Source organism: Macaca thibetana, chromosome 17 (assembly GCF_024542745.1).
Source record: "Macaca thibetana thibetana isolate TM-01 chromosome 17, ASM2454274v1, whole genome shotgun sequence".
In the NCBI taxonomy this organism is placed as follows: Eukaryota; Metazoa; Chordata; class Mammalia; order Primates; family Cercopithecidae; genus Macaca; species Macaca thibetana.
This window is the reverse complement of record NC_065594.1, coordinates 71,088,411-71,115,166: the sequence shown is the minus strand read 5'-3', so window position 1 is coordinate 71,115,166 and position 26,756 is coordinate 71,088,411. Positions and strand designations below refer to the sequence as shown.

The 26,756-nt window shown below is 37.0% G+C and overlaps 1 long non-coding RNA gene across 1 annotated transcript in view; it reads left to right on the top strand.

The window, feature by feature from the left end:
* The first annotated feature begins 1,244 nt into the window (after positions 1–1,244).
* Positions 1,245–26,756, top strand: part of LOC126940795 (uncharacterized) — an 84,928-nt gene continuing 59,416 nt past the window's right edge. Inside the window, exons 1-2 of the long non-coding RNA XR_007720922.1 lie at positions 1,245–1,324; positions 19,376–19,440. This is a non-coding gene — a long non-coding RNA (uncharacterized LOC126940795). The remainder of the gene's footprint in view (positions 1,325–19,375; positions 19,441–26,756) is intronic.

The window sequence follows — 26,756 nt, the reverse complement described above, 5'->3', positions numbered from 1 at the left end:
AAGAGTGTGTTAAGCTTTGTTCCATGTGTTAATAATGTTAATACTTTTTAATTGTTATTAAAAATTTGGTAGTTGGCTCTTCTTTTTTTATCAATGAAATGTCAATTAATTTTGAGAATAATTTTCAACGCCGTGTGAGATAAAAAAAAAAAAGTCACAAAACAGAGACATTATTACCTGAAGAGGAAGTGGTTTAGGAAACTTGTCAATCACAGTCATGACTAGGGAACCACTTTGGTCACCACTTCCGATCCTAACTAGCTGTTATCTGGAGAAGAACAGTTAGTGGCACCCAAGTTAGATGTCACATTCATGACAATTGCTTGCGGTAGGGATGAAGAAAATGGATTTAAGATATTTGTCTATGGAGTATGTTTTATTTTAAAAAATCAACTTTAAAAATTACTTGTAAAATATTCTAGTCATCAGCTGACCCTAACATGTTAATGCTCTTTAATGGAAAAAATATTCTTGATAAAGTTTGCATAAAACAAAGAGTGTCAAATGCTGTTGAAAAGTAAAGCAGATTTCTAATCTAAAATAAACCACCTTAGTTATATGATATACTGATAAGCGGACTGGTTGAAAGTTACAGAAGAATTAGATACGACATTAAAAACGTACGTCTTGACAAATGATAATTTGTTAGAATGCGGTCAAAAGTGAAGCATGCAGAGGTGCAGTCTAATAAAACTTAACTTTCAAATCAATTTTCTTTTTTTTCTTTTTTGAGACTGAGTCTCGCTCTGTCACACAGGCTGGACTGCAGTGGCGCCATCTTGGCTCACTGCAAGCTCCGCCCCCCGGGTTTACGTCATTTTCCTGCCTCAGCCTCGCGAGTAGCTGGGACTACAGGCACCTGCCACCACGCCTGGCTTATTTTTTGTATTTTTAGTAGAGACGGGGTTTCACCGTGGTCTTCATCTCCTGCCCTCGTGATCAGCCCGCCTCGGCCTCCCAAAGTGCTGGGATTACAGGCGTGAGCCACCGCGCCCGGCCGAAAATCAATTTTCAACAGATGTGAGTGCTCTCAAAATTCTCAATGTATGAGATATCTTTACAAGAATCATTACTTATTACAAATCCTGGCATAGTTCTGTTTCTTTTAAATGCAGCAGGGCGAAAATATGTAATCTTATCAGCTGCCTCCGGAACTCCGGCGGTATTGTTTTGTTTATGCAACATTCACTAGGACAGGGAGACCCTGAGGGAATGGGTGTTGGCAGGAATGAAAGTAAAGAAGGAACAGTTCTGCTTCTGCGAGCCAGGTGGAGAAGAGAGGGTTGGAAGTGAACACTACCAGAGAAGTAGTGTTGGAAGGGAGGTGGGTGTCAGAGATGCCAGAAAGGTTAAAGCCTGGAGTGCTACATGGCATAAATCTGCCCCTCCTTGGGACCCCCAAATCTCCAGTAGAAGTTTTGTTACACTTAATAGGCCTGATTTTTGTAGCTTTTGGGAGATAGGATAGAAGAGGGACCTTTGTTCTATATTTGGGATGACCCCAGGATGAAAATATAAAAATAGGCATGAGACACATGGCAGGGGTAAAAAATTCAACCTGAGGAAGAAAACCGTATCAGAAGAGATTATGAGAATTTAAGGCACACCTCCACCTTCTCCATTCCCAGGAATTTGAATATAATTAGGGAAGATGTTGAATTTCCACAATCCATGCATTTGAGTGTTTGAATTAATCTTATTTAGATTTTAAGTAGTGAGGAGACCAGGTGACATCATGATTACACAATAAAGTGTGATTCCGTCCATGATTGTGTTTGAAACTTCAGAAGAGGTCTTTTGCCCATGTTTTTAGTGGATTTTCTTTTTCATATTAACGTGTAGAAGTTCTTTATATATATGAATACTAATTCTTGGTCATATTTTTCTACTATATGGCTCTTTATTGCTTTTATAGTATCTTTTGATGAGCAAAAGTTTGAAGTTTTAATGAAGTTGTGTTTATTAATATTTTTCTTTATAGTTGGAACTTTCAGGGTCTTAAGAAATCTTTCCCAGTTCTGAAATCATGAAGATAAACTGTCTTCAACAACTAAGTCTTAGTCTTGAATCCATTTAAAGTTAATGTCTATGTATGATACAAAGTGTGGATGCAATTTTATTTTGTTTTACCTTTTTGCCATGGAAGTGATAATAATGAATATCTTTGTCATTAAGCTGCTTTATCTTAAAGTAAATGTTCTCAATGTTTTGCCATTAAGTGTGGCATTTATTTTAATGCTATTTTTATACATGTTCTTTTCAGGTTAGGAAATTTCTCTCTTGCCATTTTCTTGTTTGTCTCCTTGCTTGGATTTTTTATGGGTGATGCTGAATTTCATCAGTCCCCTTTTTTTGTATCCATTGGGGTAATAACATAATTTTCCTTTTTTATTCTTTTAGAGTAGTAACTGATTTTAATACTTTATTATTATTAATTCAATCCTATATTTCTGAAATAATTCCAGCTGGGTCTTGACATATATACACTTTTAAACAATGCTGTGCTCAATTTGTTGAATTTGTGCTCATAAGTAAGTTTGATAAATACTGTTTTCCTTGTTTTTCCTTGGTATCACAGCTTGAGCGCGCCATCTCAAGCTTGAGAACTACATTCAAAATGTATTGAGGAGACTATTACTTTTCTATTCTCTGAAAACTTGTGTAGGATTGGAATTATCTGCTACAAAGCCATTTGGACCTAGTGTTCTCCTTTGGAGAAGATTTTTAACTGCTGATTTAATTTCTTTAATGGCTCTAAGACTACTAAACTTTTACCTGCTCTTTGAGTAAATTTTGGAATTTGTATTTTTAAAGGATATATCTATTTTTGACGACATTTTCAAGATATTTGACATTACTGTTGCCCCTAAAAACTTGTCGCCTTTTTAAAATCTCTGTAGCATGTACTGTAATGTCTCTTTTTTATTACAAGTATTTTTTATTTTGTGTCTTCTATTTGTCTTTCAATTGATCTAGCCAGAAGTCTTTCTGTATTATTAATCTGTCCAAAGGCTTAATTTTTGGCATTGTTGATTCTCTCTATTGTATGTTTTCACTTCTCATTGTTATGATTTTATTTTTAATATTTCTTTCCTCTTATTTTCTTTGTTTTTGGTTTTCTATTCTTTTTTTAAATTTCTGGGTTGCACACTAAACTTATTAATGTTGAATGTTTCTACTTCTCTAATGTAGGTATTTCATGATATATATTATACTCTATGCATCAATATATCTATGGCAAGTATTTTTTGTTGTGTTGTGTTGTGTGTGTGTTTCTTTCATTTTTGGTGTCTTTATTTATTTATTTATTTATTTATTTATTTATTTATTTTGAGATGGAGTCTCACTCTGTTGCCCAGGCTGGAGTGCAGTGGCCTGATCTGGGCTCACTGCAAGCTCCACCTCCCGGGTTCACGCCATTCTCCTGCTTCAGCCTCGTGAGTAGCTAGGACTACAGGTGCCCGCCACCATGCCCAGCTAATTTTTTGTAGTTTTAGTAGAGACAGGGTTTCCCTGTGTTAGCCAGGATGGTCTCGATCTCCTGACCTTGTGATCCACCCGTCTCGGCCTCCCAAAGTGCTGGGATTACAGGCGTGAGCCACCGCGCCCGGCCGTCTTTTTTTTCCTTTTACTTTTTTCTCCTCAACTTGTTTAGAAGCTACGTGTTCTGCGTCTATTCTTCTAGAAGTATCAAAACGTTTACCTTCATCCTGAAAATTACAAGAACCTTAAAATGCTTTAACTTTGATCTTACTTCCTTTCTAATTTACATACGGTGGTACCTGATATTTTAATTCTGCAGATCTTTAAAGACAGAAATTAAATGTTACTATTTTATTCAATCAATATTGTTGAGATTTAATAAAAAATTTAACGATATCTCTGCTTATGATCCCTTCTCATACTCAGACCTCCTCCCTGGTATTATCTTTATTCTGCCTAAAATACATCCTCAGACTTTCCATTATTAAGGATTTGGGATGACAAAATGATTTTTCGTTTGTTTCTTTCTCAAGGATTTGGGATGACAAAATGATTTTTAGTTTGTTTCTTTCTCAGTTTTTGTTACAGAGATTCAGTTTTACTTCATTTACTCAAAAGAAGGAAGTAGTTAAAAAGACAGGCTGTGGGACTGAGGGAGGGAGAAAAGTTAATTCATCTTAAAAGGTAGAGAGTTTCTGTTTGGGATGATGAAAAAGTTGTGGAAATTGATAGGAGTAATGGTTGTACAATGTTGTGAATGCACTTAATGTCACTGAATTGTATACTTGAAAATGATTAGAATGGTAAGTTTTATGTTACTGTGTTTACACACAGACTCGCACACACACACGCATGCACGCACAGGTTCTGTGGGTGCATGTATAAATGTACCCGTATTCAAATCGCCCATCTTTTGCTAACAGTGATTTTCAGGCAAGTAAATTAACCCTGCTCTGCCTTTCTTCTCGTATCTGTCGAACGGAACTATACATGAGGTAGACTGCCTACCTCAGGGTTTTTATGAGGACTCAATGAGGTGGTATATGTAAAATGATTAAAACAAGGCCAGTTTATATTCACTATTCAGTAAGCATTAGCTATTATTATTGTTCATTGTTCCTTATATGCAGAGATCACTAGGCAGTGATAAGAAAGACAACACAGGCCTAGGGAGGCCATGGAATTCACTCCAAGCTTAAACCCAAGCTGAAAAACGTCTATGCTGCTTCCCCTGAAATCATGGCTGCATACCCAATGATCTCACACAATTCAGGCTTATTCCCACTCACCTTTTCTGGGATGTGAACCTGTGACTTTAATTTCATCATTTAAAAACCAAGTTTCAGTTTAATAATTTAGTGTTTAAGATGGTTTATGAAACAAAAGTCATCATCCTGTGAGGGTAACTGTCGTACCATTTCATGTTAGTGTTAGAATACTTGAGTACTTGTCAGAGAACAAATCTTTGGCTACCTTTCAATTCTTGTAATAGTCTGAAGGTGCTTGTGAGTAGGATGATTTTTGGCTGTTTTACGTATTTGTTTGTAGTTCTGAACAAAGATATCTGTTTAACCTGGATGTGAAGGCCTGGTCTATTTTCATTCTTTAAAATTGTTTTTTTTCCTTTCTTGTTTTGATGTCTTGAAAAAAATAAAATTAAAGATACCACTGTAGTTTATGAAGAAAAATAATAGGAAGTAACACAATATAAACATGTTTAATTTCTTAATCTGCAGATTTTATTGGGCATACAGTATATATTTTTGAATACAGTTAGGAAATTGCTAAAGATTTAATCAATATGAAAGAATTAATGTTATCTCCATTCTTGTAAGAGACATATTCAACTGCAGTCATTAAGATTGCTAACCTTATTTATCAGGCAGTCCAAGTATCTTTTAAAGGTACGTAGAATGCTTAGAATACTTATACATGCATAGACTGGAAAGAGTTTATATTGAAATTTACCCAATTGTTTGGTTTGGAAAAAAATGTAAACCTCTGTAATCACATTTGCAATATGAAAATTATTAGTGAAGACAGAAAGTATCTAACTGACTGAGAACTCATCAACAGAGAAAAAGCTTCTTTCAGGCACCCATGGGATATCAGAGCTCTGCAGCCCCTTGACGCTGAGGGTCCCTCAGAGGCACAGCCACTTCAAAGGCTCCCTTCTTCCCAGCTGGCTCTCCACTTCCTGTGAATTCCGCTAGGAATATTTCACCAAGCTGGAAGATAAAAATACCTTTCAGGGTCAAAATCTCACAATCTTTAATAATAAGATGTTTTAATTGGCTTTTCTGCTTTTGTTTTTTAAACAGGGCAGTATAGCCTAATAACTCAGAGCTAGCGTATCTTTTGGTGGTCAAATGTAAGAAATCCACGAATTCCAACTTTTTAATATTATAAATAGAGCAAGATCTGGTGGCCATTGATTTTCGAACCAATTAAAGTTACGCCACAAAAAACAGTGATGACTACTGTACACTACTGGTTTTATGTAATATTTTAAGTGCAAATTAAATTAAATCTCTCTAGGAGATATTTCATATTCGTTGTTTATTTGTAGTTTTTGTTTGTTTTGAGGCACATGGGACCTGGAAGAATAACTCACTGTAGAAATCAGCATCTTCAAAGATGAAGGATTGAATTTTAAATCCCCAAACTGATGAATCATAGGGCTGCAAGGGATCATGTTTTGTATTTTTATTGTTATTTTGCCTTTTAGAAGGATGTATGTTATGTAGTCAAATAAGGTTATAGTCCGTATTGAAAGTTTCTCCAAAGAAATAAATGTAATATACAGTTCACTTTTTCCAATAGTAGACAGAGCTATTTGCCCTACGGAGGTAGAGAAATCTAAGTTAACAGTTTACTTTTGCCTCGCTTTTAAATGTAATGTCTTCTGTCTTTTATTGTTCAGAAGTTTGCTGTCAGTCTATTGTTGATCCCTTGTAAATAATCTGTCTTTTTTTTTTCTGGTTTCTTTAAATACCTTCTCTATGACTGTAACTCTACAGTTTCAATATTATCTATCTATCTATCTATCTATCTATCTATCTATCTATCTATCTATCTATACAGTTTCAATATTATTTGTCTGTCTCTCTCTCTCTCATCTACCTGTCTACCTATGTATCTATTTATCTATCATCCATCTATTATCTACCCACCCATCTATTAATCCTGAGAAGATCTTTTGCTTTTCGACTCATGAATGACAGCCTGAATACATTATCAATTAGTAACATTCACAGCCATTATATTTTTGAGTAATATTTCTACATTCCCTCTGTTATCACTATCCAGAACTCCAAAGAGCTGTATATTTGAACATCTGATTTTGTTTTCTTTGATGCTTAAATTGTCTTTTATTTTCCTAATTCCTTATCTCTCTTTGATACATTTTAGGTATTTTCCTTATCTTTCAATTTGTCAATTGTGCCTTACATTTTGTTTTATCTCCTATGTCATCTGCCTATTAAGATTTAATTTCTATGATTATATTTTTTACTGTTACAAGTTTGAATTGTTCTTTCTCAAAGCTAGCCAGTCTTTTTCCATTATGTCTTGTTCTTTTTAGAAGTTGATTTCTCTTTCAATAATTTTAAACATGCTCATTTCCAAAGGGTTTATCAGAGTCTTTTATAATATGAAGTTTGTGGGATTCTAATCCTTTTGGCTGTCCCTGCTAATCATTGCTCATATGGAATATTTAAAAGTAACTTTAAACATATTTTTGGCATTGCAATTTTAGGGTACTTGTAGGTATGTAGTGAGCTTAGGTGGAATTCGTGGCCCTCCAAGGCAGATTTGCATTTGCTTCTACCAGATACCCTACAAGCTATCAATGCTCGGAATAGTTTTGCTATTGTTGCTAATACCTTGGCTTGGGAGTTCCTAGACAAACTAGTAGAAGAATTCTGAACCCCGAACCCACACTAGGTGCTGGTCAGTTGTTTTTGATTTTCAGGGGAGATTCTCTTTTTTTTTTTTTTTTTTTTTCCTACCTAAGCCCATGGCAGAGACATAGCTTCCTTGTTATTTTGTATGTGAGTATATTTTTGCGTCAGTCTACTTGTCATCGATAGTGAAATATTTTGAGGTTCCAGATTTCGGTAGGGGTTTGAGTTCTAACTTCCTCCTCCTGTTTGGGCCCAAGGCCTCATTTCTTGTCACTTATGGTGTTTAAACCCAGGCTGTAAGTTTATGGAAGCTGACCACATCTATCATCCACGGTAAGGACAGCTGCCAGTATATTTGCATACTACTTTAGTTTTTCAACTCTCTTGTGTTTCTGACTCCTGAGTACTTTCTGTTCTTGGACTTTCAACTGTGGATTTAGGTGGATTTTATCCAGCATTTCTGGGTGTTTGCATCTGGATCATTTTTAGTTTATCATTTTCCACCATCTTGTTAGAATATGTCATACAGCTAGTAAATGCTGCTCCCCTGAAAAGCCAGTTGATGCTTTAAAATGACCTCTTCCTAAGCAAAATGCCGTTTTTCTCCTTGGCTTCTCTTTGAAGTGAGTATAGTTGTAGTTATAATGTGTTGAATTATTACCATATATTTATGCTTCAATTATATTATTTAATGCTGACATAAAAACCTGACAGGTTGGGTATATATGCATTTTATAAGTGAGGATATTGAGACTCAGAGAGGTTAAATGACTTGACCAAGGTCACATAGTAGAAGACTATCAACAGGCACGATGTCAGTGGAGGTCTACTCAATGCAAAAACTTTGCTTATAAGCCTTTACAGGTTCAGTATCGCTTATCCCAAATGCTTGGGACCAGAAGTGTTTCAGATTTCAGGTTTTTTGGGGGTATTTTAGAATGTGCACATATACATAATGAGAAATCTTGGCGATGGGACCCAAGTCTAAACACAAAATTTATTTGTGTTTCATATACATCTTATATACATAGCCTGAAGGTAATTTTACACAAGATTTGCAATAATTTTGTGCATGAAACAAAATTTTGACTGCAACCCATCATATGAGGTCAGGTATGAAATTTTCCGCTCGTGATGCTGTGTTTACCGAAAATAGTTTTGGGATTTTGGAACATTTTGGATTTCAGATTTTCAGACTAGGGATGTTCAACTTGTGTCTCTGTGGTCCACAGAGATAATTAGTTTCAAGAGATACTATTTGATATGAATTATCTGGTATGCTCCTTATAAAAAGTTTTATTGCCATTAATATTTGGCTTTAGAATATGCTATTTATATGTATATATTCACATGCACACATGGAATTTTTTAATTTAAATAATGATCCCTTCCCATTAATGTTTGACTTCAGAATGCATTTTATGATTTAACATTTTCTCCCTGTTTCCCAGCCAGACATTAAAATTAATCAGAGCCTATTTATCACTAATGAAAATTCACAGAGTGCCTTATAAATATATTCTTTCATTTAGCTATGTGACAAGGCAATGCTAGCAGTGATTGAATGGCAAAATTGTCTATAGGATAATACCTACAGTTTTCAGCTTGTCCCATGAAACCTTTGTGAACTATTCCCGTCTTGTTACTACTCACCCTCCCAAACATTGTCCTATGCTTTTGAAGTAAGAGGTGAAGTAGGAAGTGACCCACGGAATGCTCCTTCTCATTCTAATTTAGTAACTGGATGGGTTGGGGCAGTTGCTAAGACAGAGAATGTTGGAGGTGAGGATCCGGTTTGGGGATTGGAGGAGAAAACAAATAAGCATTGAGTCTAATAAGTTTTAGCTCTGGTGGGACATCCAAGTGAAGATGTCTAGGAGGCAGTTTGGTTCTGGAAAAAAGGGGAGAGAACTTTGGCCTCCATATTCCCAATTACAGTGAATTTTCTAGGCAGCAGGGGCTGAATTTATATTTTACAATGCCCCAACACAGTGCCTTGCTCAACAGGTGCTCTCTGTCTAGCATCTGAGTCCGTGAAGTTATTTGGCTACATTATCTCCATGCATTTCCAGAACACCCTGTTTACCTAAGCCTTAGCCCTTTCCACACTACATGCCTCAGATACTATCACACTGTTTTGAAACCTTCTGCTTAATTTGTGTTCTCCCCACTGGACTATAAGCTTTTGGAGAGCAGGGACAGCTCTCTTGTTTATTATCACAAATGGTACCTGGTGCTAAATACATACTCGTGGACTAAATGAGTAGGTGCTGACTAATTATAGTTCTAATTCAATACGAAAGCACAGCAGGTAAGGAAGGAAGCCAGGGAATTGTTATGTGGGAATGAATAGTAAAAATGAGGGCATTCTCTTTGGGCTAGGTCAGAAGAAAAGTGCCATGAAAGATAAGCCTCATGAAATGTACTTGTTTGGAATTATTGCTTAGTTTTTAACTCGGAAATAAACTGGAGTTAAGCTCACTTATTTCTGATCTTATTATACTTTGGTGTTCTGTACACTCCAGTTCCTTATTCATTTTTCACAAGTTAGAAGGGTTATTTGGAATTATACAAAGAGGTCTTCCATTGCTATGAAAGGAATGTGTGTTGGTAACTTCCACTAACATTTGTCAAAGTTTATATGTCCTTAACTCAATGTAAACAAAATGCCTCAAATTTCTGTCTCTTACAACCTTTGTTTATCATTAATAATTTTCCTATTTAAATGACACAAAAATGTACATGCTTTAAAACTATATTAGTTGTTTAAAAATGTCAAGAAAGGTAAAGTTTATGTAGTCTGCCACCTGCTTAATGCCTGTAAAATAATTCCTGCTGGAGATACTGAATTGTTTTCCATTATATTAACATTGCATGAATAAAAATCTAAGCCTTTTAAATCACAAGTTTCATAAGGTGTTGATTGGCCTGGAGCAGGATAAATTCAGACAAATATTTATGGTGCCAAGAGTTGTGTGTATAAATATTCTTCCTCGAAAATGTTTCCAGTGTACTGTTAAACTGCCAAGGTGATATAATTTAACAGGTAAAGCAGTGAATAGAGAGCCAGGGGTCACTGAGTTTGAATTCTTTCTTCATTCCTACTTTAATATTTGATCCTGAACCATTTGGACCTTACCAAAGTCAAATTTCTACTTTGTGAAATGAGGACAAATTAATCGTTCAGTTGCTGGGGCATGAGGATAGGGTCCGTGGTTAAAGACACTTTAAAAATATACAATTACTATTAGAATGTAGATAGTCACAGCATTGCTTTAATAGTTCATTCAGGCTGGTATAACAAGGGCATTAAACCAAATCATGACTTAATCACCTCACCAAGCTCCACCTCCCGGGTTTACGCCATTCTCCTGCCTCAGCTCCACTTCTTAAGACCATCACCTTGGCAGTGAGGATTTCAACATATGAGTCTTGAGAAGACATAAACATCAGGCCATAGCAATTGTCAGGTATGAGGGAATTGGTTTGCATTTATTAATAATCTTCACAAAGCATCATCAAATTAATTTGCAGTGACACTTGTTACTATTTACTGACTGCTTGCTGTTACTCAGACACTGCCCTAAGTGCTCTATGTACCCCATTTGCTCCTTGTAACAAGGAGTTAATAATACCTTTGAGGCAGTGAGAGTAATATTAAAGGAGGTGAATGAACTCAACATCACCCAGCTTGAAGATGGCAGAATCACGTTCAAACCCACGTGATTCTAAAGCCAGAAGTCTGCGTTTTTGTACTCCATGCTATGATGTCTCCATGCTTTGCAAATGAGGTATCTGAGGCTTAGAAAGGTCAAGCAGTTTGGTGAAGCTCACAAGCTAACATACTGGACTGATGAAAGCCCTGATGTGTCTGACAAGGGAGCTCTAGCTATTTCTAGTATTGCTTCTCTAATATTATTAATGTGCTTGATATCTTTTGCACCACTTCTCTCTCTTGGATTACCAAGATAATTAGAGTCAGTGTTCTGCTGAATGCCTTGACCTCCCTAATCTCAGAAGCCCAGTCTTGCTAATGAATTCTACTTTGGGGGATATGAAGGTGGATTATGCATCAAAGGTGGAATCAGCTGCATTTAAACCTTTCAGAATTCAGTTCCTTATTGTTTAAATGAGGGGTTAGGATGGTAGAATCTATGGGTTTTTACCTCTATTATAGTTTAGCGTCTTTGAGTGCAATGAACAAATGTGGTCCATCTACTGAGGCCCTGGTGCCTAACTTTGTAGATATACCAAAAATATTCATCAGCTTTAATGAAGTTGCATTAAATTCCTTGATTTTAAGACGAGGTAAAACAAAATTTCCACTCTATTTCATTGCTTTTTAAAATGGCAAATATGTTATTTTCTTTACCAGATGAAAGGAATTAAATATAGTGGCCAAACGATGTACTTAAATTGTTTATTACATCTTTGTTCGTTAGACAGAACATGTGAGATGGTGGCATGATCAAACTACTTAGGTAGATCCATTTAGAATAATTCATTTGCTTAATTGAGATGAAGCTGCCAAACCAGTCGTGCTGTCTTGCTAAGACTGTTGAGCAGAACGTACACTGTGGAGAAGAACATTCACAGAGAGTGTAAAATGGTTAAACACTAAAGCCCCAGGTAGTTGCAGCCGTGGGATATATTGATTAGGGACATGAAAGTAGTGTCAGAGAGTCCAAGGTTTTCAACATAGATGGGCGTATTTTCAACACGACTGCTCTCTTAAGATAGTCGTAGAGCATGATTGCTTCTAACTTAATAGCATTTACACTAACACGATTTCACGTGGGTAGAGGAAGAATGGAAAGTTTCTTCAGCATTAAGTTCCATGTTTCTAGGAATGTCCAATGCCAGCAGCAGCAATAGTTACATCTGAGTTCCAGCCACTTGTTGCCACAATACAGGACCCTTCCAGTTGGTCCCGTGGTGTCGTTAGTAGGTCGAATAGTGCTGTCTAAATATGTGCATGCTCTGATCTTTGAAACCTGTGAATGTGCTACCATGCAGGGCAAAAGGGACTTAGCAGATGTCATTGTTTCCAGACCTTGAGATGGGGGAGATTATCTTAAGTTATCTTTGTGTGTCCAGTGCAATCATATGAATCTTTAAAAGCAAAAAGTCTTTTCTGGTTTTTCTGGTGGCCAGAGAGATGTGATGAGAGGACTCAACCCATTGTCGCTGGCTTTGAAAATAGATTAAAGAGGCCACAAACCAAGAAATGCAGGTGGCCCCTAGCAGATGGAAAAGGGAAGAAAACAGGATTTTATCCTCCCTAGAGTGCAGAAAGAAGTGCAGTTCCTTTGATTTTAGCCTGATGAAACTTGTGTTGTACTAATGATCTATAAAACTATAAAATCATAATAAACTTCTGTTTAAGTGGTTATATTTGTGGTAATTTGTTAGTGAAGCAATAGAAAACTAATACAGTGTCATTGTACATATTTCCTGAATCACAGCAATGAGATTCAATAAGAACTACCTTTCGAAGGGTGTGTTAGGTATGGTATTAAGCTATATGTGTGTGTGTGTGTGTATAATTATCATGCAACAACCACCCCCTAAGAATCTATATTATTGTCTCCATTTCATAGATGCAAGAACTTACATAAGTTCTTTTTTTAAAGAACTTAAAGTAACTTACATAAATCACCTAAGTAACTTACATAAATCACATATCTAGTAAGCGATGCAATAGTTATTTGAAACCAGGTCAATCTGGAGTCAAAACCCATAGTGGGTCTACACTACCCTTCATATACAAAATGTTAGGATTATTTTTCTTTATCAGAAGGTATTTAAAAGCAATCACATTCATGTAAAATAGACTTTGTTACGTCAGATCTTTAGTTACCTTAGATGTCAAGTCATTTTCTCCAGAAGAGTGCCTGCTATATTATAGGCATTTAACATGTGGTAATAGAATGAATGATCAGTGCTGTTTAATAGACATGTGTGATATAGGTATATGTTATTATGTTTATTGTATTCTGTGTACATATTATATTACACCACACCTGTATATGTATAGGTATCAGCTTTTTTTTTTTTTTTTCTTTGTAAAAACGGCAGAGAGATGTTACTTTTGCCACTGAAAAATCAGAGATTCTAATAGGTTTCTTCTACATCTATAACATTTGAAGTTATAATTACATATTATTTTTAAGAAGTTATTTAGGCCAGGGGTGGTGGCTCATGCCTGTGATCACAGCACTTTGGGAGGCCAAGGCAGGCAGATCACTTGAGGTCAGGAGTTCGAGACCAGGTTGGCCAACACAGCGCAACCCTGTCTCTACTAAAAATGCAAAAAAAAAAAAAAAAAAAAAAAAAAAAAAAAAAATTAGCCAGGCGTGGTGGTGCACGCCTGTATCCCAGCTATTCAGGTGACTGAGATACCAGAAACGCTCGAACCCGGGAGGCGGAGGTTGCACTGAGCTGAGATCGCAACAATGCCCTCCAGCCTGCGTGACAGAGCGAGGCTCTGTCTCAGAAAAAAAGAAAAAAGAAAAAAATGTGATTTGGAGGTCATGTGTGGTTTATTTTCATAATTAGCATCAGTAATGAGAGTATATTTAATAAGGTAAAGAGACTAAAGTGGAGGGAATCTTTATGAATTTAGATATTAATGTTATTTTTCATTAGAATACTTTTAAAAGATTACAAACAATGCAAGGGAAGTTAAATGACCTTTGCTTTTTCAGGCCAAGGATTTCATTTTCTTTTTAAAATTGCCAGTAAAATTAGAAAGGTAACAGCGTCTAATTCAATGATATTCATTTTATTTGAAAGTGTACACTAACAGCACAAACTTACCAATAGTGCAACCTGACTTACTGGTTAACTTTCATTGTATGTTAGTCCACCTTTAAATGATTACTACATGCCTTAAGGAAGAATCTTAATGCTACAGAAACTTCACTTTTATAAGGACATCAATTACAACTAAATTGGTAAAGAGGATTGTTAATTAAGAAGCAATTCTTCATATAACCTTTCTTAAAATAACCTTTCATTGTACATTTCCTTCTAACTATTTTGTAACAATTTCAGTGAAGACTCCTAAAGGAAAATAGGGATTCATTTTATTAATTAGAAAAGTAATTCCTATCATTTTACTAAAATGACAAATGTTAATATTTGACAACAAAATAATCATGAGAAATTGGGAATGCTATTTTGCATTTAGTAGAAATGTATTGAGTAGCTAGGAGCAGGATACTTAACCAGGCACTAAAGTAATTTTTAAAATACTTAGTTTTGTATCCTCTAACCTACGTCTCCTTATTTCTTCCCCCTCTCCCTCCCATCCCTGTTTTGTTCTTTCTCTTATGTTTGAATTTTTGTTTTAGAGTCTACATATAAGTGAGATCATGAAATATTTGTCATCTGTCTGCATAATGTCCTTCAGCCTCATACATGTGGCAAATGGCAAGATCTTGTTCTTTTTTAGGGCTGAATAATATTCCATTTTATGTCTACCACAGTTTCTTTATCCATTCATTTGTTGACAGATACAGAGGTCATTTACATATCTTGGCTGTGTAGCTAATGCTGCAATGAACATGAGTATGCAGATATGTTTATGTGCTAGTGTCTTTATTGCCTTTGGGTATATACCCAGAAGATGGATTGCTGGGTCATATGGTAGTTCTATTTCTAATTTCTTTAGAAATCTCCATACTGTTTTCCTTAATGGCTGTAGCAACCTAAATTCTCATCAGCGGTAGACAGGAGTTCCCTTGTCTTTACATCCTTGCTGACATTTGATGTCTTTTGTCTTTTTGTTATCAGCCATCCTAACGGGAGGTGAGATGGTATCTCATAGTGGTTTTGATTTGTGTTTCCCTTTTATTAATGCAAAGCATATTTTCTCATACCTGTTGGCCATTTTTATGTATTCTTTGTAGAAATATCTAGTCAGGTCTGTTTCCCATTTTTAAACTGGGTTATTTGTTTTTTCACGATTGAGTTCTCTGTAGTCTAGAGATCTAATGTTGTAACACAAAGACCATGGGCAGTAAATTTGTACTGTATGTGAGATTCATGCTAAATTAGTAGATCATAGCTGCTATTGCCACCAACACACACATACACACAATATGTAACTGTGTGAGGTTATAGATATGTTAATTTGTTTCACTATAGTAACCTTTTCAATATCTCTGTATCCCATAACATAATGTTGTAGACTTTAAATATAAACAATGAAACAAAAACTATGACCATTCCGCATTGAAAGCAGAAACTTTAACAAGTATTTGTACATCCACATTCATAGCCACATTCTTAATAATAGCCAAGAAAGAACTCATGTGTTTATCAATGTTTAAAAGGATAAACAAAATGTGGTATGTGTGTATATGTAATTTTTATACACACACGCACACACACACACAAAATGGAATGCTATTCAGCCTTAAAAAGGAAGAGAATTCGGCGGGTGCGGTGGCTCAAGCCTGTAATCCCAGCACTTTGGGAGCGGCTGAGATGGGCAGATCATGAGGTCAGGAGATCGAGACCATCCTGGCTAACACGGTGAAACGCCGTCTCTACTAAAAAATACAAAAAACTAGCCAGGCGAGGTGGCGGGCGCCTGTAGTCCCAGCTACTCGGGAGGCTGAGGCAGGAGAATGGCGTAAACCCGGGAGGCGGAGCTTGCAATGAGCTGAGATCCGGCCACTGCACTCCAGCCTGGGCAACAGAGCGAGACTCCATCCCCCACCCCCCCCAAAAAAAGGAAGGGGAATTCTGACATGTACTAAAACATGAATGAACTTTGAAGACATTATGCTAGCTGTCATAAATGAGTCATACATGGACAAATATTGTATGAGCCAACTTACATGAGGTAACTAAAGTAGTCAAATTCATAGAGATAGAAAAGAGAATGGTAGTTGTCAGTAGCTGGGAGGAGGGAGAATGAAAAGTTAGTGTTTAGTGGTTACAGAGTTTCAGTTTGGGAAGATGAAAATCTTCTGGAGATGAATGGTTACGATGTTGCTGAACAATGTGAATATGCTAATACCACAAAACTCTACACTTTCAAAGAGTTCAGATGGGATTTTGTATTATGTATAATTTACCAGTATAAAATACTTTTCAGTCATTCACAAAATCTTAGTTGTGAGATTAACATGCTGATTTATTGAAAGTCTGTAACACTGTTATTAATATACATAAATTATATTTGTATATTTTAATAATATAGAATTACACATAACTTTTAAAATTATATATTCTATAATGTATTGGTGCCTAAATAATAAGCAATGTGAAATTCTTCACATTGAAGACCAAAGGTATGAAACGTGTGTTTTATATGAAAACAGTCTGGATTGTGGCATATATCAAATATCTTGATTCACCAATTCAAACATTTTGTAATGACTACATAGTTACAGCCATGGAAGTAGGGGTGGATTTTGTCAGAAGAGTAAAAAATAGGGAACATTTCAGATGGTAATATTCATGGTAATTTGGAGAATTCAAATCAGAAGTCAATCATGGAACCCAATCAGATCCATGGAGTACCAGTACCCAGAGGGCAATCATCAAAATTGAAATGAGACTTGGGGCACAGGGAGAGAGATTTGAACCACATGAGTTCAGGAAGCACTTCCTCATACCAGTGGCCAGGAAGGAGTGGTTTAGAAGGAGACAACAAGAGCAGAATTGAAGCCCATGAAAAAGCAAATGTCTTGGCAACTAGTAGTTAATTACATTTGCTTTCGCCTCTTCCCCTCCTGAGGGACAATTACTTCTGTGCATTTTCAGGGAATCCCCTTCCATGTGAGAGAGGAATTCTCATCACCTGCTTTGGGATGTTGCTTCCTAATTATCCTTTGCCATCTTTCTCCCTAGTCTGTCTTTACACCCTTCTCTTGATTATGATGAAGTCAAATTTATCCACAAAAATGCTTCCCTAAGCCTTCCTGCTAATTTTTATTTTAAAGTTATCTAGTTGATTCCTTTTTCAATCTTACAGATTTTTTAATTCCCTGAAAATAACCACATGCATTGAACTCAAAATGTCTTATAGTTTGTGTAACTCTTGGTTTGCATAAACCCTAAAATGAAGTAATGTGTACATTAATTATATGCTTTGCCATTTATTTGTGGTTTCTGTGAAAGCAAATGCCACTATTTTTAGTTCCTGGTCTTCAAATTACTCCTTCTCAAATGCTGTTAAACCTTAATGAATATCCAAATTCATATAAATTATTTAAGCTATAATTTCCTATACTAAACAGTCATTAGATTAACATACATCCTTAGAGCTCTTCCAGCTGTACCAAATTAGCTTTTTTTGAATACTTTTAGATTTGAAGCAATGCAGAAAGTATTGCTCTTCTAAGTTGTATTCTAAGGTTACAAACAGCAATTTGACTTAAAAATGCCATTTAGAATGTTTTCTCCAGTTAGTATTCATGCAGTAAAACCTCATGTTTTTCCCTAAGAATTACTGAATTTTAAAACATATCCTGATCTTTTCATTTACATACAAGTGAGGAAACTAAGATATAGAAAGTTTGGATGAAGTGCTCGGCATTTCAAAAGAAGTCTGTATATTGAACTGTTCTTTCCCTCCTTTCTTTCTTTTTCTTTTATTTTCTACTAAGAAAGCAAGTATGACAGAACCATCTTAGTTTGGATAATAATTCTCACTTAGAAAAAAATATAAACTAATTGAAATGATGAAAATCAAAACAGAAAACATTCATTTAAATCTTTATTTTTTAAAACTAACACATATTTAAGAACGTATAAATTCCAGTGTGTAGCTACCAAGGTATTCCTGATTTTATTTTTCACTACACTCTTTTCCTGAGTGTTTTCATCCCTAGAAGACATACCCACATGGAGGAAGCATCTTCATGTTGTTCCAACAAATGCATTTTCTTTTTCTTAAATTTCCCCTTTCTAGCCTCTAGATATAGGCTGTCTTTCTGTTTCTATCTCATATCTTTTAGAGATTCTTTTCACATACTTCGCTGTGCTAGTTATTAGTATTTCCTCTCTGACAATTCTTTATTTCTCTTCCTTTGAAAGGGAACCCTGCTGCTGTCATTACTTTTTCTTCAGATTTCCTTCAGATCTCTCCTTTTGCCAGCTACCCAATTCCCAGTTTACAGGGAACCCGCTGATGGCAATATTTCTTTCCTTTTTTTTTTTTTTGATTCAGAATACTCAGAATGCTGTTTGAAGAATAATGATGATAGGTATATTGTATTTACAAATTACTGTCCATCTGGTGATTTCAATTTAATTTATGTGCATGAATTCATTAGTAGTCTCAATTTTCACACGATGTGTTGGAACAACTTGTGTTGTTTTTTCTCAGTGAGGAAACAAAGGACAAAAGGGAGACAAGATTAGGGACTAACATTGTCTATTAGCGTGATGTGGGCACAGTGTCCAAAGGAATAGGGTTTGTCTTAGTCCATTTTGTGTTGCTGTAAAGGAATACCTGAGGCTGTGTAATTAATAAAGAGAAGAGATTTACTTGGCTCATGGTTCTGCAGGCTGTACAAGAAGCATGGCACCCACATCTGCTTTGCGGGAGGGCCTTAGGAAGCTTCCATTCATGGGGGAGTGGAAGTAGGCATTACATGGTGAGACAGAAGCAAGAGAAGGAGAGAATGGTGTTAGACTCGTTTTAAGAGTCAGCTCTTGTCAGAACTTCGAGTGAGAACTCACTCAATCCTTTAAAAATGGCATCAAGTCACACATGAGGGATCCATCCACACACCTCCTGCTAGGTCTCACCTTCAACACCGTGCATCAAATTTCAACATGAGATTTGGAGGGGAGAAATGCACCAACTATAACAGGGACTTTTTTGGGACAATATAATAACCATATATTTCAAAAATTTGATAGATTTTGGTAATTTTAAGGAAATGATATTAAGTGAAGACAGATTACCAGGATTTTAATTTTATTCCAAGAAATTCTACTTTCAATTTTCCTTCCCCTACTAGCATTTCTAGGTACAGACAAGGCATTTGTGGCATAGAAGATTACGCTCTTCTTGCCATGTCTTAAGGTGGGTTTAATTTCATCTTTTTGGTTTATTATGTTGCCCTTCACATTTGCATCTCAGTCTTTTATCCCAAGTTGTGGCCTGATTATAATTATGATGGATACCAAAGAAATTTTAGGAGCTATCTTATGTTTCCTAAAAGCAGAACTTGGCATGGTGATTTTTGTGCAAATGGTCTATTGGAAGAGTACATGCAGGAGAAGGGAAGAGAGGGAAGCAAGGCAGGACAGGGAAGAAGCTCCCGAACAAAGCAAGATTTCAGAGGAAAACTCACTCCAGCTTCCCAGAGAGAGCCCACAACTCCTGAATTGCACCCACTTTGCAGTAGGGGTTTGACCTGTTGTACCTCCTTGTCAGCCATTTATCGTGGACTGCCTTGGGGGCAGAGTGTAATCTCTAAGGTAAGGCAGTTCTCTGAAGTAGGAGCAGCTCTGGGCCCTCAGTAACCTCACAGCCACTGGAGAACAGGTAATTTAGACTGGAAAAGAAGATTGGAATGTGTGTATGGTTGAACTTTGGCAGTGTAGCAGACCACCTAGAGGCTTGAAACTACAGTGGCTGAGTTCATTTCAGATTTCTTCAGGTTGTTCCTGTGGTGGGGCAGCTGGACCATGCTGCAGGCCTCAGGAGGTTTCAGCTGATCTAAGCTGGGCTTGCCCCCACGTCTGGGGCCTTAGCTGGGATGGCTGGGGCAGTGGGCATGGCTAGGGCTCTCTTCACATAGTTTCTTACCTTCTATCATAGGGATCTGAAACTGTGACCCATGGGCCAAATCCAGTTTTTTTGCTTGTTTTTGTAAAGAAAGCTTTATTGGAGTACATTCTTTTATATCTTGCCTGTATCTGCTTTATCAGTAAAATGAAAGAGTTAGGCTGAGACTGTACAGACACCAAAGCTAATATATTTACCATCTGACTCTTTACAGAAAAGGTTTGCTGACCCCTGATTCATAAAGGTAACTCAAGCTTGCTTGTGTGGTGGGAGGGTTCTCAGTGCAAGAGTGCAAGCTGCAAGGCTTCTTGAGGTCCAGACTTGGGGTGTGCACAAGGTTGCTTCTGCCACATTCTGTTGGTCAAAGGAAGTCACGAGGCCAATTGAGTGCCCCAGGAATGGAGAAATAGACTCCATCTGTTGATGGGAAGAACTTAAAAAAAAAAAAAGTGTGGCCATGGTTTGCTGTGTACCATGAGGAGGCCCCAACAACATCCCCTACAGAATTCAGCCTTGTCCCTGTCCACTGCAGATGAAGACAGGGGATATACGTCAAATATCATACAACTTGTTAGGGGAAGAACTCAAACTACAATCTCGGTCTCCTGATCAATATTCTGCTACTATTTGAACTCTGTCATGGTGACTTTACTATATCATTACCTGCAAGAAGCATCTCTTTTTGGCTATTGAATTGTTACTCCTCAGAATTTTAACAGAATTCTACAACACACCAAAGAAAAATGGAATCAAACTCATGCGGAAACCTGCTTCCCCACATCCTGGGTTCAATGTACAGTTACTCTTTGTCTCCTATTGTTTTCAAAGTCAGCTGCCTTCACTGATACTCTTTATGAAATGTAGCTCCATAGTTTTCAACTCAAATTTATTGGCAAATTCTATTTACCTTCATTTTTTTTTTTTTTTAACAAGTATCTGTTAAATAGTTAGAATAAACCTAACCCTACGCTAGGTCACGGGAAATAAAAAGACATCAAAATGCAGTCTGAGACCTCAAAGAGCTTTATAATGAAAAGTAGTGGTTTCCAACCTGTATATATTACAGACCCCTAAGGATGACAGAAATGAGAGTTGCACTTTCTGTAGACTGACTCAGGCTTCACAAATTACCTGTATAATTGCTTTGCAAAAAGGTGTGTAGACACTTCCATGACTAATAGAATACAAGTGTATGAATGTATACTTGTTTGTCATGATGTTTGCCACTCAATATTGTTAAGAGTGGAAAACTCTTAATATTTTTAAGCATGAGCCCTGAATATCTCCACACACTGCAAGGCGTATCCCACTACTGGTGAACCCATTTCTGTAGCTAGTAATACAGGCAACTGGTAGGTAAAGGGATCATAGTCTGACTTCCCTATAAATGCATGCTACTTGGAGAGAAAAGGACTGACTATTATTTGCTACAATGTTTGCTGCTTGCTCAAAAATAATGCTGGAGGCCAGGTATGGTGGCTCAGGCTTGTAATCCCAGGATTTTGGGAGGCCAAAGTGGGCAAATCACCTGAGCCCAGAAGTTCAGGACTAGCCTGGGCAACATGGTAAAACCCCATCTCTACAAAAAACACGCACAAATTAGCCAGGCATGGTGGCCTGCACATAGTCCCAGCTACTCAGGAGGCTAAGGTGGGAGGTTTGCTTGAGCCTGAGAGGTTGAGGCTGTAGTAAGCCATGATCATGCCACTGTACTCCAGCCTGGGCAACAGAGCAAGGCTTTCTCAAAAAAAATAAAAAATATTAAAAAATAATGCTGAAATGTTGTGCCATGTGATCCAGCAATCCCACCACTGGGTCTTTATCAAAAGGAAAATAAATCAGCATATCAAAGAAATATCTACACTCTCATGTTTATTGCAGCACTGTACATAGTAGCAAAGATATAGAATCGGCTGGGCACAGTGGCTCATGCCTGTAATCCTAGCACTTTAGAAGGCTGAGGCGGGTAGATCATGAAGTCAGGAGTTTGAGACAAGCCTGGCCAACATGGTGAAACCCCATCTCTACCAAAAATACAAAAATTAGCCAGGTGTGGTGGTGCACGCCTGTAATCCCATCTGCTCGGGAGGCTGAGGCAGGAGAATGGCTTGAACCTGGGAGGCGGAGGTTGTAGTGAGCCGAGATCACGCCACTGCATTCCAGCCTGGGTGACAGAACAAACAAACAAAACGAAAAAAAAGATATAGAATCAAAGAGAAAAAAAAAAGCTATGGTTGATTCCATTAACAACAATGTATTTTATATTTGAAAGTAGCTAGAAGAGATGACTTGAATTGGTCCCAACATATAGGAATAAATACTTGAGGTGATGGATACCTCAAATACCATGACTTGTCCATTACATATTCTATCATGTAAGAAAATGTCACACAAACCACATAAATGTCTCAAATATAATGTATGAATTAATAATCAAATTTAGAAAAAAAATAATAATGCTGAGCCCTAGGCTCTGAGTTTCTCATCTGTGAGCAAACTCAGTGGATGTGAAAGACCTATCTGGGCCCATAATACTGCTTTGGTAGTACTGGGTGCAAGGGCTATGAGCCTCAGTATCCTGATGTGCTTGCTGCTTATTTCGTTATGCCAAAGTCCTTTGTTTTTGGTCTAGGAGTCTCCTCCTTCTGCCAGCATTCATGAAACAGTAACAGGCTAACTTATTAGCTTGCAAGTAGTTAAAATCTCAGAGCCTTCAGTTCATGACAGACCTGGAAAGCTTCAAAATTTAATTTTTTTTAGCATTAAAATGATCTCTAGTACTCCATGGGCTGGAAATCATTGGTCTGAGGTCTTAGGTAAATAAAACACTATTAATTAAAAGATTTATATGAGCTAAAAAGAAAAAAGGAAGGCCATTGGAGAAGAGAGTGACCAAGAGCAAAGGTATGGTGTAGAGGAAGAGATCAAAAGTGTGGAGTAAGAGAAATGTGCCTACTTCATTGGCTAAAGGAGAAGGGATTGAGTGAGAGAATTCTGAAAAAGTTGGCTGGGACCACACTTTGGAGCACACTGAGTGTCAGGCAACAGGGAACTCTTAAAGGTATTCTAGCAAGAAAATGACATAATTAGTTTTTATCTGGGAAAATTAAATTTTAGTAGAGAGAGACTGGACATGAGAGAGCAGTAAGGAAGGTTTTAAAAATGCTTTGAGCACAAGTTCTAAACTATTAGTATAAAAGGAATAAGAGGTGGACTGATGAAGATATTCCATGAAGAAAGATAAAATGGTTGGCTGGGTGCAGTGGCTCATGCCCGTAATACTAGCACTTTAGGAGGCCGAGGGAGGAGGATCACTTGAAGTCAGAAGTTCAAGACTAGCCTGGCCAACATGGCAAAATCTCTTATGTACTAAAAATACAAAAATTAGCCAGGTGTGGTGGTGCATGCCTGCACCAACTACTCAGGAGGCTGAGGCAGGAGAATTGTTTGAACCTGGGAGGTGGAGGTTGCAGTGAGCTGAGATTGCACTACTGTACTCCAGCCTGGGTAACAGAGTAGACTCTATCTCAAAAAAAGAGAGATAAGATGGTGTTCTAATGGATTGCCTTTTAAGGGATTGAGCAAGAAAGTCAGATAGGATTATGGTTTTAAAGTGGGAGACAGTGAAAGCACTGAAAAACAAAAAACAAACAAAAAACATATAAACCTAGAGAGAGAGAACTCCAGGGAATTTCAGGTGTGGGTGAAGATAATGGGTTCACTTTTATTCCATTTTGATGGAGGTTGGCAATACAACCAACCTTCCTTCTTTCCTTTCTCCCTCCCTTACTCCATCCTTCTCTTTCTTCTTTCTTTCCATCCATCTGTTATTAAATATTTAGCTTTTTGCCAGTCATATGCTAAGACTTGGGAATAGAAATAAAAATGTTACAATCTAAGAGTATAAAAAGGTGGATTTAAAACTTCAGTATAAGGTGACGAGTTAAATAATAGAGATAATACATGCTATGAGTATAGAAAAGGAACAGCAAGCTCTGTCCAGGGGAATTGAGGAGACCACCCAAGTGGAAGTGATATTTGAGTTGGGAATGAAATGCTGGGTAGGAGCTTATCAGTGTGAAAAGGGATAAGAAGAGGACACTCCAAAGCTTGGGAATAGTGAACATGTGCATGGTACAACCAGGTGGAAAACATATCCAAGAAGTCGGTGATGAAGGATTAGAAAAATAACTTGGCATGTCATTCTATGATATTATACTAGCTCCAACTTGGGCACAATGATAACAGCTTATCTTTCTATGTGTTTACTATGTGCCACACCTCTTATTTAAAAATGTTTTACAGGCATTACTTTTTCTAATATTCAAAATGGTGATATAAGTATACAGGTGAAGAAACGGAGACTAAGAACTTGACAGATCCTGGAGTTTATGAATGGTGGGGGTGGATTTGAACCCCATCAGAGCTAGGATACTATTCTCTTTATCCTCCCTCTGTGTGGAGCTGTGCTCGATGGCCCTGAACCATCCAAACCTGGTTCCAGAATCGCTCTTCATCATCATGTTATACATTATCACATTCCTTTTTTATCCTACTCATCCTATTCCTACCTACATTATCACCTTCTTAAATTGAATAAAACTTCTCTGCATCTTCTGAAACATGCAGAACTGAAGGGAACGTACATGGATTTTTCTGGAGAGATCATCAGATTCTCAAAGGGATATGTAACAACAACTACTACTACTATTACAAAGATTAAAAATCACTATACAAAATGGTCAACTTTAATCGTTGGATGGGTATTTCTGTGGTTTTTTTTTTTTTTTTTTGACAGAAAATCAGGAAAACAAAATAAGAGGCAGTTTTCTCAAAACACGGTCAATTATTACTCAACATAAAACCCCAATGTATATTTCAATTTGTGGTAAATGATTCAGGGTGGCAGAACTTTTCAAGTTATCTCTACTTTAGTTTCTGTCTTTCATGAAATCTAGAGTGATGAGGCTTCACAGGCCCTTATGGTCAATGACATTTACTATCCTGAACAGGCAGCGGACAATCAGTAAGCGATTCCCCCCCAGCACCCCCACTGCTATTTCATTCTTTTTTTTTTTTTTTCCAATATTTCCACATTATTTTTGAAGCTGAATTAGAAATGCAATGCTGACTTTTTTTCCTAAGTATTTTAGATAGTCTCACCAAAAAGTGGAGAGAGGTTTAGATGCTAAAAACATTAGCTAGCAAGTTTTTTCTTGCACTCTTCACATTAAGCCTGTGATAAAAGGCCCACTTGAGGGCTGTGCTCAGTGCCTAAAGTGAATGCTTTAAATTTAATGATACAATCAAAATCATTTTTCCCTAGTAACTACTACCGTGTTCATTTGAATGGATTCCAGAACATTATGCTTTGTGTATAAATATAAGTGAGATGGTTTAGTTCATGTATAACAAGTATCCAGCTAATAATTTACTTTGCCCATTATTTATCTCTGTCAGGATGAATGTCTGCCTCTTTTCTGTCCCTGGTTCATAGCCATTATTATAATAATGTTGGTTCTGCATTTTAAGAATTCCATATGGAGTTGCTGAAAATTGCTTAGAAGTACTTCATACTAGAAGGTTAAATCTTAAAAAATTTTGGTTTTGCATCTAGCAAGCTAAATTGCTCCTAACAACATTATATTAATTAATGTCAGGTCAAGCTATTTATTTTTCTTTGTATTCAACTCCAAATACTCCAGCAAATGGTTTCAGCTGTGCCAGCAACAAACTGATTTGAACAGTAGAGGCTGAATGGACTCAAATCACTTGCTATTGTGAAAATAGCTATTCATTACAAATTTGACAGTATTTTATCAGTTTTCAGAATCACTTTTAACAATAATTCAACTCTTTCTTAAAAGCTGGCTTGAAATTGCATAAATAGCATCTTTTCCTATTTTGTCTAAATACATGCATAAATGTCATAAGATGGAATTGGTCAATATGTAGGGACAGATCTATCCCTGGATGATTTTCTGCCCTTTTTAAACAGTGATCCTACTTTTTAATGTTGTCAGCCTTAGAAAGGCGACGAAGCAAGCAGATCTAAGGGCAATGGGGTAGGGAGGATGCTAGGTGGATAAATCATGGCAAGTTCATTTCTTACTTAGGGATCCTCTTTTCTGGCCCTGACGTTTTGTTCTGTGCACTGCTCAAGTTGTCTTTCCATATGCCACATGGGATGGAGGCATGTCTCAGGCCCACTCATGATGTGAGAACTATCCCTGTGAAACTGATTAACCAATGGGGTCTACTCGTGATTTAGTTATACTGACCAAGGCATTCTTACTTTGGGGAAGTTGGGGAAGTTGAAAGATCAAATGAGCTTTAGGCCATGAATTGAATTCTTCTAGGCATAATACATGTGTGGCTACTATAGCATTAGTCATCTAAAATTTGCTCAATCATGTTGACAAGAATGAATATATCAGTTTTGTTTTGTTTTGTTTTCTCTTTTTTATTTTGGAGACAGAGTCTCGCTGTATCCCCCAGGATGGAGTGCCGTGGTGCCATCTTGGCTCATTGTAACATCTGCCTCCCAGGTTCAAACGATTCTCATGCCTCAGCCTCCTGAGTAGCTGGGATTACAGGTGCCTGCCACC